The following is a 10,294-nucleotide window of genomic DNA, read 5'->3' as shown; positions in this document are numbered from 1 at the left end:
CGCCGCCACCAGGTTCCAGCCCACTGCCAGTCAGCCAGTTAGGTTTGGTTTTTGTTATTTTCTTTTTTGTTCTTGACTTCTTTCATTTTTTTTCTTTCTGATTTTGTTTTTGTTATTAGTTATTGTGAATTTATTGTGAATTTTTTTTATATATAGATGCCTGAACAAAAATAATTAAATATGGGTGTAGCTGATCAAAGTCGAATAAGTATGGCTGATTCTACGGATAATACACCTAGTAATAGCAATGATTCGTCAATTGGCACAGAAATAACAAAAAAAGAAAAGAAATGGATCCTAGATCTCCTATTTGGCAACACTTTGAAAAGGTTTTTGAAAATGGTGTATTAGTTAAAGCAAAGTGCTTATATTGTAAACAATATTATGCTGTCAATACAACAAGAAATGGAACAAGTGGACTAAAATAACACTTGACTTATCGGTGTAAAGTGTATAAACCTCCGACTGTTGCACCCGGTATTTAAAAATTATTAAATATTCAAAGTAACAATTTAGAGACTTGGAAATTTGAGCAAGAGGTATGTAGGAGAGCTTTAGTTGAGATGATTATTTTGGATGAACTACCTTTTAGTTTTGTTGAAAAAGAAGGCTTTAAGAAGTTTATGAGTAAAGTCCAGCCTTTGTTTCATATTCCTTCTCGTAGAACCATAACAAGGGATTGTTATGAAGTTTATGGTGAATTGAGAATAAATTTGAAACAATCTTTAAGAGAAATACAACCAAGAATTTGTCTCAAAACAGACACATGAACTTCAGTGTAAAGAATCAATTATATGTGTTTGATTGCTCATTTTATTGATAGGGATTGGGTGCTTCATAAAAGAATATTGAATTTTTGTCCTATCACTAGTCATAAAGTTGAGCATTTGGCTGAGTCTATTAGTAATTGTTTACTTGATTGGAAGTTGGATAACGTTTTTACTGTTACGGTTGTAATGCCTCTTCAAATGATGTGGCATTTTAGAGTTGTCCAAAAAATTAGATATGTGGGGAACTAATTTGATGGAAGGTAAGCATCTCCATGTGAGATGTATGGCTCATATACTTAATCTAATTGTGCGAGATGGTTTAAAAGAAATTGGTCCTTCTATCAAAAGTGTGAGACAAATGGTGAAATATGTTAGATCATCTTCTTCAAGGACAAGAAACTTCTTGAAATGTGTTGAAATGCAAAAGATAAAATGTAATAAGATGTTGTCTTTAGATGTGTGTACTAGGTGGAATTCCACCTATTTGATGTTAGACACAACAGAAAGTTTGAGAAGGCTTTTGAGAGGTTTGATCTTTATGATGTTAATTTTAATTCTTTTCTTGCTACTGATATTTGTGAAGATGGAAGTATCGCAGGTTCAATTCAATATGAAGATTGGGCTAATGTGAGGAATGTCACTAAGTTTCTTGAAAAATTTTATGAGCTCACTTTGAAAGTTTCAGGTTCACAGTATGTTACTTGTAATATTCATTTTGAAGATATATGTGAACTTGATGCTTATTTGAAATTATGTATAGCAAGTGATGACCTTGATTTGAGTAAAATGGCTTTGGGAATGAAAGAAAAATTCAAGAAATATTGGGGTACTCCTGAAAAAATGAACTAAATGATTTTTATTGCTTCTGTTTTGGATTCTCGCAATAAATTTGTGTATGTTAGTTTTGCTCTTGAAGAATTACTTGGGGAAGAAACGGGAAATGTAGTGAATACGAAAGTAGAGTCTTACTTGAGGGATTTGTTTGTGATATATGTGAGTAAGTATGGAAAAGGTTCCAAAAGTCAACCATCTTCATCTGACTCATCTGATTCTTCTGCTTGTGGTATTTCTCAAAATGTGTCCAAAAATTCTTTGAGAACTAAGTTGCACATGAAGAAACAAAAGAATGATTCTGGAAGTTTATGTAACGACCCGTTTAGTCGTTTTAAGCAGCAGATTTTATTTCTGGAAAAACTGTGTGAGTCGACGGAACCCACGACGGACCGTCATGGGCAGGAAGGACCGTCGAGGGGGTCTCGTTCCAAAATACTTAGAATTCTGAAATTTGGGTACTGAAATCGAGTCTCTGAACTCTGTGACGGAGCAGCAGGACGGACCGTCGCAGGCACGACGGCCCATCACAGACTGCGTAATCCCAGGCTGGGTCGGATTTCTGCTTAGTAATTTAATGGGCGTTTTGGACTATTCCTGCTTTAATTATAAAGTTAGTGGGTTAATGTTAATAAGTCTAACTACTTTGGGGTTAAAAGAGGTAACCTTGAGTTAATTAGTGGGATATTATTGCCATCTTTATACTTAATTATATGCTAATTAGGGTAAAAGAAAGAGGGTTTGAATAAGAAAAATAGAAAGAACAAGGAGAGGGAGAATAACGCACGATTGATAGAGAGAGACGAACGAAGAGGAAAAACAAAGCTTTGGGGAATTTGCTTGCTTGATCACGAATCTTCGGTGGAGGTAGGTTATGGTTTATGCTATTCGTAGTAAACTCTTAATAGCGAATGATATGTATTGGGTAGTATTGTAAACCCTTCTATATGCTTAATTGTATGCTTGTATGAATGTGATTATATAATTGTGATAAAATAAGCATGATGAAGCTATTGAATCCCAAATCTTGAAAAACCCTAATCTACTTTGTTAATGAGATTGATGATGCCTTAGTATAAAAGAAGGCTTGATGAACTAAAGTAATGGGGTTGATGATGCCTTGGTGTAAAGAAGGATTGATGAATTAATAGAATGAGATTAGTGGAGCGGGTGTCACGAACCGACACGTAGTATTAGGGGGACCGGGTGTCACGAACCGACACGTAGAATTAGGGGATCGGGTGTCACGAACCGACACGTAGAATTAGGGGATCGGGTGTCACGAACCGACACGTAGAATTAGGGGATCGGAGTGTCACGTACCGACACATAGTAGTAGGGGAGCGGAGTGTCACGTACCGACACAAGAGGAATAAAGATAAAGAATCTTGAAAGATGTTAATATACTCAATCTAATGAACCTAATTCCCAAATGAGTATGGTGTTGAGGCTTGAGTCCTCATGTGTGAACTTGGCGGTGCTTATTAATGATTATAGAACTTGTTGTTGCTACACGTTGAGTATTGTAGTTGATTTATGATATTATCTGATATATACTGTTTTCTATTTTGAGTTGGCCGATGATATCTACTCAGTACCCGTGTTTTGTACTGACCCCTACTTGTATTTGTTTTCTTTGTTATTTGTGGAGTGCAGCAAACGTACCGTCGTCTTCAACTCAACCGCAACTCTAGCCAGTCTTCATTACACCGGATTTCAGGGTGAGCTAATGCTTCTAGCTTGGACTGGATCTTCTTCCTCATGTCTTGATGCCTTGAAGTTCCGGCATGGACTAGCTTTTGTTTATTTTAGCTTCTTAGAATACTCTTAGTTTAGTAATTTGATCATAGATGTTCTTGTGGTGATGACTTCCAGATTTTGGGGAATAATAGATGTTGAATTTTAGAAGTTATTGAATTGGTTTTTATTAATGAGTTTAAGTCTTCCGCATTACTTTCTGTTGATATTAAATTGAAATGTTAAGGTTTAGATTGGTTGGTTCGCTCACATAGGAGGGTAAGTGTGGGTGCCAGTCGCGGCTCGGTTTTGGGTCGTGACAAACTTGGTATCAGAGCATTAGGTTCGTTGGTCTCATCACACAAGAACGAGTCTAGTAGAGTCTTAAGGAACGGTAGGGGGACGCCTTTACTTTTCTTTGAGAGGCTATAGGACTTTAGGAAAATTCCATTCTTTCTTTCTTTCGTGCTATTACTTGAATCCAATTGGTATCTAGATGATACAAATTGGTATCTGACCATCTTCACTCTATTTTCGCAGATGGTCAGAACTAGAGCAACGACTACGCCAACATCAGCACCGGCGGAACAGGGTGCGTCTGAGCCAGCCGCTGGGGCTGTAGCTCGAGGAAGAGCAACGGCAAGAGGCCGTGGTAGAGGTCGTGGGAGGACGTCCTCTAGGGGAAGAGGACAAGCACCTGCCCCATCTGGTACTAGGGCGGTGACTCCTCCACCGACTGAGGAAGTAGTAATAGAGGGTGAGGAAGGGGAGAATGAGCAAGTACAGAATGAGGGATTGCCACCCCAACCTACCCCAGAGATGATCAATCAGGTTCTGGCTTATCTTAGTGGGTTATCTGATCAAGGCCAGACACCTCCAGTGTTTTCTGCACCAACACCTCAGGTTCCGGAAGTACAACAGGCAACTGCTGCGGCTCCCCGCATGGATGCTCCATTGGAAATAGGCACGTTTCCTCGTTTGACTACAGGGCCTATAATGACAAGCGATCAGCATGAACTTTTCAGTAAGTTCTTGAAATTGAAACCTCCAGTCTTCAAGGGTGCAGAATCTGAGGATGCCTACGATTTTCTGGTTGATTGTCATGAGCTACTACACAAGATGGGTATAGTAGAACGGTTTGGCGTTGAGTTCGTGAGCTATCAGTTTCAAGGGAACGCCAAAATGTGGTGGCGGTCACATGTTGAGTGTCAACCAACAGAGGCACCACCCATGACTTGGGCGTCATTCTCTAGCTTATTTATGGAGAAGTATATCCCCCGGACCTTGAGGGATAGGAGGAGAGATGAGTTCTTGAGCCTAGAGCAAGGCAGAATGACGGTCACTGCGTATGAGGCTAAGTTTCGTGCATTATCTAGGTATGCCACTCAGCTTTGCTTCAGTTCACAAGAGCGGATTCGCCGTTTTGTGAAAGGGTTGAGGTCAGATTTGCGGATTTCAGCCTTACAGGTAGCGGCTACAGCGAAATCCTTCCAAGAAGTGGTAGATTTCGTGATAGAGGTGGAAGGAGTGAAGCCAGACGAATTCACTATGGCATCGACATCAAAGAGGTTTCGAAAGGGAGGTGAGTTTAATGGTTCTTACTCTAGAGGACAGGGTTCAGGAGGTTACTCAGTCCGACCCATTCAGTCTTCACTACAGACTGTAGTTGGGGGTCCACCTCAGACCGGTCAACATTTCTCTGAGAGACCTAAGCTTGAGTCCAGAGAGTGTTATGAATGTGGAGAGATCGGACACATTAGGAGGTTTTGTCCAAAACAAGGTTACAGACCCCCAACAGTCAGAGGTAGAGGTGGTCATGGAAGAGGCCGTTATTCTGGAGGGCGTGGTGGCCGAGGTAATGGTGGTCACCAAAACGGCCGGGGTGATGGGCAAACTGGAGCCACTACAACACAACATGGTAGGGGCAACGGACAAACAAACGAAAGGGCCCATTGTTATGCTTTCCCTGGGAGATCGGAGGCGGAGACATCTGATGCTGTCATCACAGGTAATCTTCTGGTTTGTGATTGCATGGCTTCTGTATTGTTTGATCCGGGATCCACATTTTCTTATGTATCTTCCTCATTTGCTAATGGTCTTAATTTACGTTGTGAATTACTTGACATGCCTATTCGTGTTTCTACTCCGGTGGGTGAGTCTGTGGTAGTTGAAAAGGTATATAGGTCTTGTTTGGTGAACTTTGTGGGGAGCAACACTTATGTAGATTTGGTTATCTTAGAAATGGTTGATTTTGATGTAATTCTGGGTATGACTTGGCTTTCTCCGCAATTTGCGATCTTGGATTGTAATGCTAAAACAGTGACGTTAGCCAAGCCTGGGACAGATCCGTTAGTGTGGGAGGGTGACTACACTTCCAATCCGGTGCGTATCATCTCCTTTCTTCGTGCTAAGAAAATGGTTAGTAAAGGGTGTTTAGCTTTCTTGGCACATCTCAAGGATGATACTACCCAAGTACTTTTGATTGAGTCGGTTTCGGTGGTCCGTGAGTTTCTGGATGTGTTCCCTGCAGATCTTCCTGGTATGCCACCAGATAGGGATATTGACTTCTGTATTGATCTTGAACCGGGTACTCGCCCCATTTCTATACCCCCTTATAGAATGGCTCCTGCGGAGTTAAGGGAGTTAAAAGCCCAACTTCAAGAGTTGTTGAGCAAAGGCTTCATTAGACCAAGTGCATCTCCTTGGGGTGCTCCGGTTTTGTTTGTGAAGAAGAAGGATGGGAGTTTTCGGATGTGCATAGACTACCGGCAGTTGAACAAGGTAACCATAAAGAACAGGTATCCTCTTCCTCGCATTGATGACTTGTTCGATCAGTTACAAGGTGCTTGTGTCTTCTCTAAGATTGACTTGAGATCCGGTTATCATCAACTGAAAATACGGGCAACGGATGTGCCAAAGACTGCTTTTAGAACCAGGTATGGGCATTACGAATTTGTAGTGATGTCTTTTGGTCTTACGAATGCCCCTGCTGCTTTCATGAGTTTGATGAACGGGATTTTTAAGCCATATTTGGATCTCTTTGTGATCGTATTTATTGATGATATACTGATATACTCCAAGAGTAAGAAGGAACATGAGGAGCATTTGAGAATTGTGTTGGAAATGTTGAGGGAGAAAAAGCTTTATGCCAAATTCTCCAAGTGTGAGTTTTGGCTAGATTCAGTGTCCTTCTTGGGGCACGTGGTTTCTAAGGATGGAGTGATGGTGGATCCTTCTAAGATCGAAGTAGTGAAGAATTGGGTAAGACCTACTAATGTGTCAGAAATAAGAAGCTTTGTTGGTTTAGCCAGTTACTACCGTCGATTTGTCAAGGGATTCTCTTCTATTGCTTCCCAATTGACGAACTTGACTAAGCAGAATGTTCCATTTGTATGGTCGGATGAATGTGAGGAAAGCTTTCAGAAACTCAAGACCTTGCTGACTACCGCACCTATCCTTACCTTGCCAGTAGAGGGTAAGAACTTCATTGTGTATTGTGATGCATCCTATTCTGGTTTGGGTGCAGTGCTAATGCAAGAGAAGAACGTAATTGCGTATGCTTCGAGGCAATTAAAGGTGCATGAACGTAATTATCCGACCCACGATTTGGAGTTGGCTGCGGTAGTGTTTGCATTAAAGCAATGGAGACACTATCTATATGGGGTTAAGTGTGAAGTCTATACGGATCATCGTAGCCTACAGTATGTCTTTACTCAGAAAGATTTGAATTTGAGACAGAGGAGATGGATGGAACTACTGAAGGATTATGATGTCACCATCTTGTATCACCCAGGAAAGGCTAATGTGGTGGCAGACGCCTTAAGTAGAAAAGCAGGGAGCATGGGTAGTTTAGCTCACTTACAAGCTTCTAGACGCCCATTGGCTAGAGAGGTTCAGACTCTGGCTAATGACTTTATGAGGTTGGAAGTAAATGAGAAGGGAGGATTTTTGGCCAGTGTGGAGGCGAGATCTTCTTTTCTTGACAAGATCAAGGGAAAACAGTTTAATGATGAGAAATTGATCCGGATCCGAGATAAAGTGTTGCGAGGAGAGGCTAAAGAAGCAACAATCGATGAGGAAGGTGTTTTGAGAATCAAGGGAAGGGTATGTGTACCCCGTGTTGATGATTTGATCAACACTATTCTGACAGAGGCTCATAGTTCAAGGTATTCTATACACCCTGGTGCAACCAAGATGTATCGTGACCTAAAGCAACACTTTTGGTGGAGTAGAATGAAGCGCGACATTGTTGATTTTGTTGCCAAATGTCCAAATTGTCAACAAGTAAAGTATGAACACCAGAGGCCCGGAGGAACACTTCAGAGAATGCCCATTCCCGAGTGGAAGTGGGAAAGGATTGCAATGGACTTCGTGGTTGGTCTTCCAAAGACATTGGGTAAGTTTGATTCCATTTGGGTAATTGTGGATAGGTTAACTAAGTCTGCTCACTTCATTCCGGTCAAGGTGACTTACAATGCAGAGAAGTTAGCCAAACTCTACATCTCAGAGATTGTTCGGTTGCATGGAGTTCCACTCTCCATCATATCAGATAGAGGTACGCAGTTTACTTCTAAGTTTTGGAGAACATTGCATGCGGAATTAGGTACTAGGTTGGACCTTAGTACTGCATTTCACCCTCAGACCGATGGACAGTCTGAGTGAACGATTCAGGTATTGGAAGATATGCTTCGTGCATGTGTGATAGAATTCGGTGGTCATTGGGATAACTTCTTACCCTTAGCGGAGTTTTCATACAATAATAGCTATCACTCAAGTATTGATATGGCTCCTTTCGAAGCATTGTATGGGAGGAGATGTAGGTCTCCCATTGGTTGGTTTGATGCATTTGAGGTTAGACCTTGGGGTACTGACCTTTTGAGGGATTCATTAGAGAAGGTGAAATCTATTCAAGAAAAGCTTTTAGCGGCTCAAAGCAGGCAAAAGGAATATGCAGATCGAAAGGTTAGGGACTTGGAGTTCATGGAGGGTGAGCAAGTCTTGCTGAAGGTTTCGCCTATGAAAGGGGTGATGCGGTTTGGTAAAAGAGGTAAGCTAAGCCCAAGGTATATTGGACCATTTGAAGTACTTAAGCGAGTAGGGGAGGTGGCTTATGAATTAGCCTTGCCTCCAGGGCTGTCAGGAGTGCATCCGGTATTTCATGTGTCTATGTTGAAAAGATACCATGGGGATGGAAACTACATCATTCGTTGGGATTCAGTTCTGCTTGATGAGAATTTGTCTTATGAGGAGGAGCCTGTTGCCATTCTAGATAGAGAAATTCGCAAGTTGAGATCAAGGGAGATTGCATCCATCAAAGTTCAATGGAAGAATCGACCAGTTGAAGAGGCCACTTGGGAGAAGGAGGCTGATATGCGAGAAAGATACCCACACCTGTTTACAGATTCAGGTACTCCTTTTCGCCCTTGTTTTTCTTCTTGTGATCGTTCGAGGACGAACGATGGGTAAATTGGTATCTATTGTAACGACCTGTTTAGTCGTTTTAAGCAGCAGATTTTATTTCTGGAAAAACTGTCTGAGTCGACGGAACCCACGACGGACCGTCATGGGCACGACGGACCGTCGAGGGGGTCTCGTTCCAAAACACTTAGAATTCTGAAATTTGGGTACTGAAATCGACTCTCTGAACTTCGTGACGACATGGCAGGACGGACCGTCGTGGGCACGACGGACCGTCACAGACTCTTCAAGGAAATTGAGTCTCTGAACTTTGTGACGGAAGCAGCAGGACGGACCGTCGCAGGCACGACGGGCCGTCACAGGCTGCGTAATCCCAGGCTGGGTCGGATTTCTGTTTAGTAATTTAAGGGGCGTTTTGGACTATTCCTGCTTTAATTATAAAGTTAGTGGGTTAATGTTAATAAGTCTAATTACTTGGGGGTTAAAAGAGGTAACCTTGAGTTAATTAGTGGGATATTATTGCCACCTTTATACTTAATTATATGCTAATTAGGGTAAAAGAAAGAGGGTTTGAATAAGAAAAAGAAAAAGAACAGAAAGAGAGGGAGAACGAGTAGAGAGAGAGAGAAACGAAGAGGACAACAAGACTTTGGGGAATTTGCTTGCTTGATCACGAATCTTCGGTGGAGGTAGGTTATGGTTTATGCTATTCGTAGTAAACTCTTAATAGCGAATGATATGTATTGGGTAGTATTGTAAACCCTTCTATATGCTTAATTGTGTGCATGCATGATGTGATTTTGTATATAATTGTGATAAAATAAGCATGATGAAGCTATTGAATCCCAAATCTTGAAAAACCCTAATCTACTTTGTTAATGAGATTGATGATGCCTTGGTATAAAAGAAGGCTTGATGAACTAAAGTAATGGGGTTGATGATGCCTTGGTATAAAGAAGGATTGATGAATTAATAGAATGAAATTAGGGGAGCGGGTGTCACGAACCGACACGTAGAATTAGGGGAGCGGGTGTCACGAACCGACACGTAGAATTAGGGGGACCGGGTGTCACGAACCGACACGTAGAATTAGGGGACCGGGTGTCACGAACCGACACGTAGAATTAGGGGATCGGGTGTCACGAACCGACACGTAGAATTAGGGGATCGGGTGTCACGAACCGACACGTAGAATTAGGGGATCGGGTGTCACGAACCGACACGTAGAATTAGGGGATCGGGTGTCACGAACCGACACGTAGATTTAGGGGACCGGGTGTCACGAACCGACACGTAGAATTAGGGGATCGGGTGTCACGAACCGACACGTAGAATTAGGGGATCGGGTGTCACGAACCGACACGTAGAATTAGGGGATCGGGTGTCACGAACCGACACGTAGAATTAGGGGATCGGGTGTCACGAACCGACACGTAGAATTAGGGGATCGGGTGTCACGAACCGACACGTAGAATTAGGGGATCGGGTGTCACGAACCGACACGTAGAATTAGGGGATCGGGTGTCACGAACCGACAC

This window comes from Solanum pennellii, chromosome 11, assembly GCF_001406875.1.
Source record: "Solanum pennellii chromosome 11, SPENNV200".
NCBI classification, from domain to species: Eukaryota; Viridiplantae; Streptophyta; class Magnoliopsida; order Solanales; family Solanaceae; genus Solanum; species Solanum pennellii.
The sequence above is the reverse complement of the archived record's forward strand: the minus strand, read 5'-3'. Positions refer to the sequence as shown.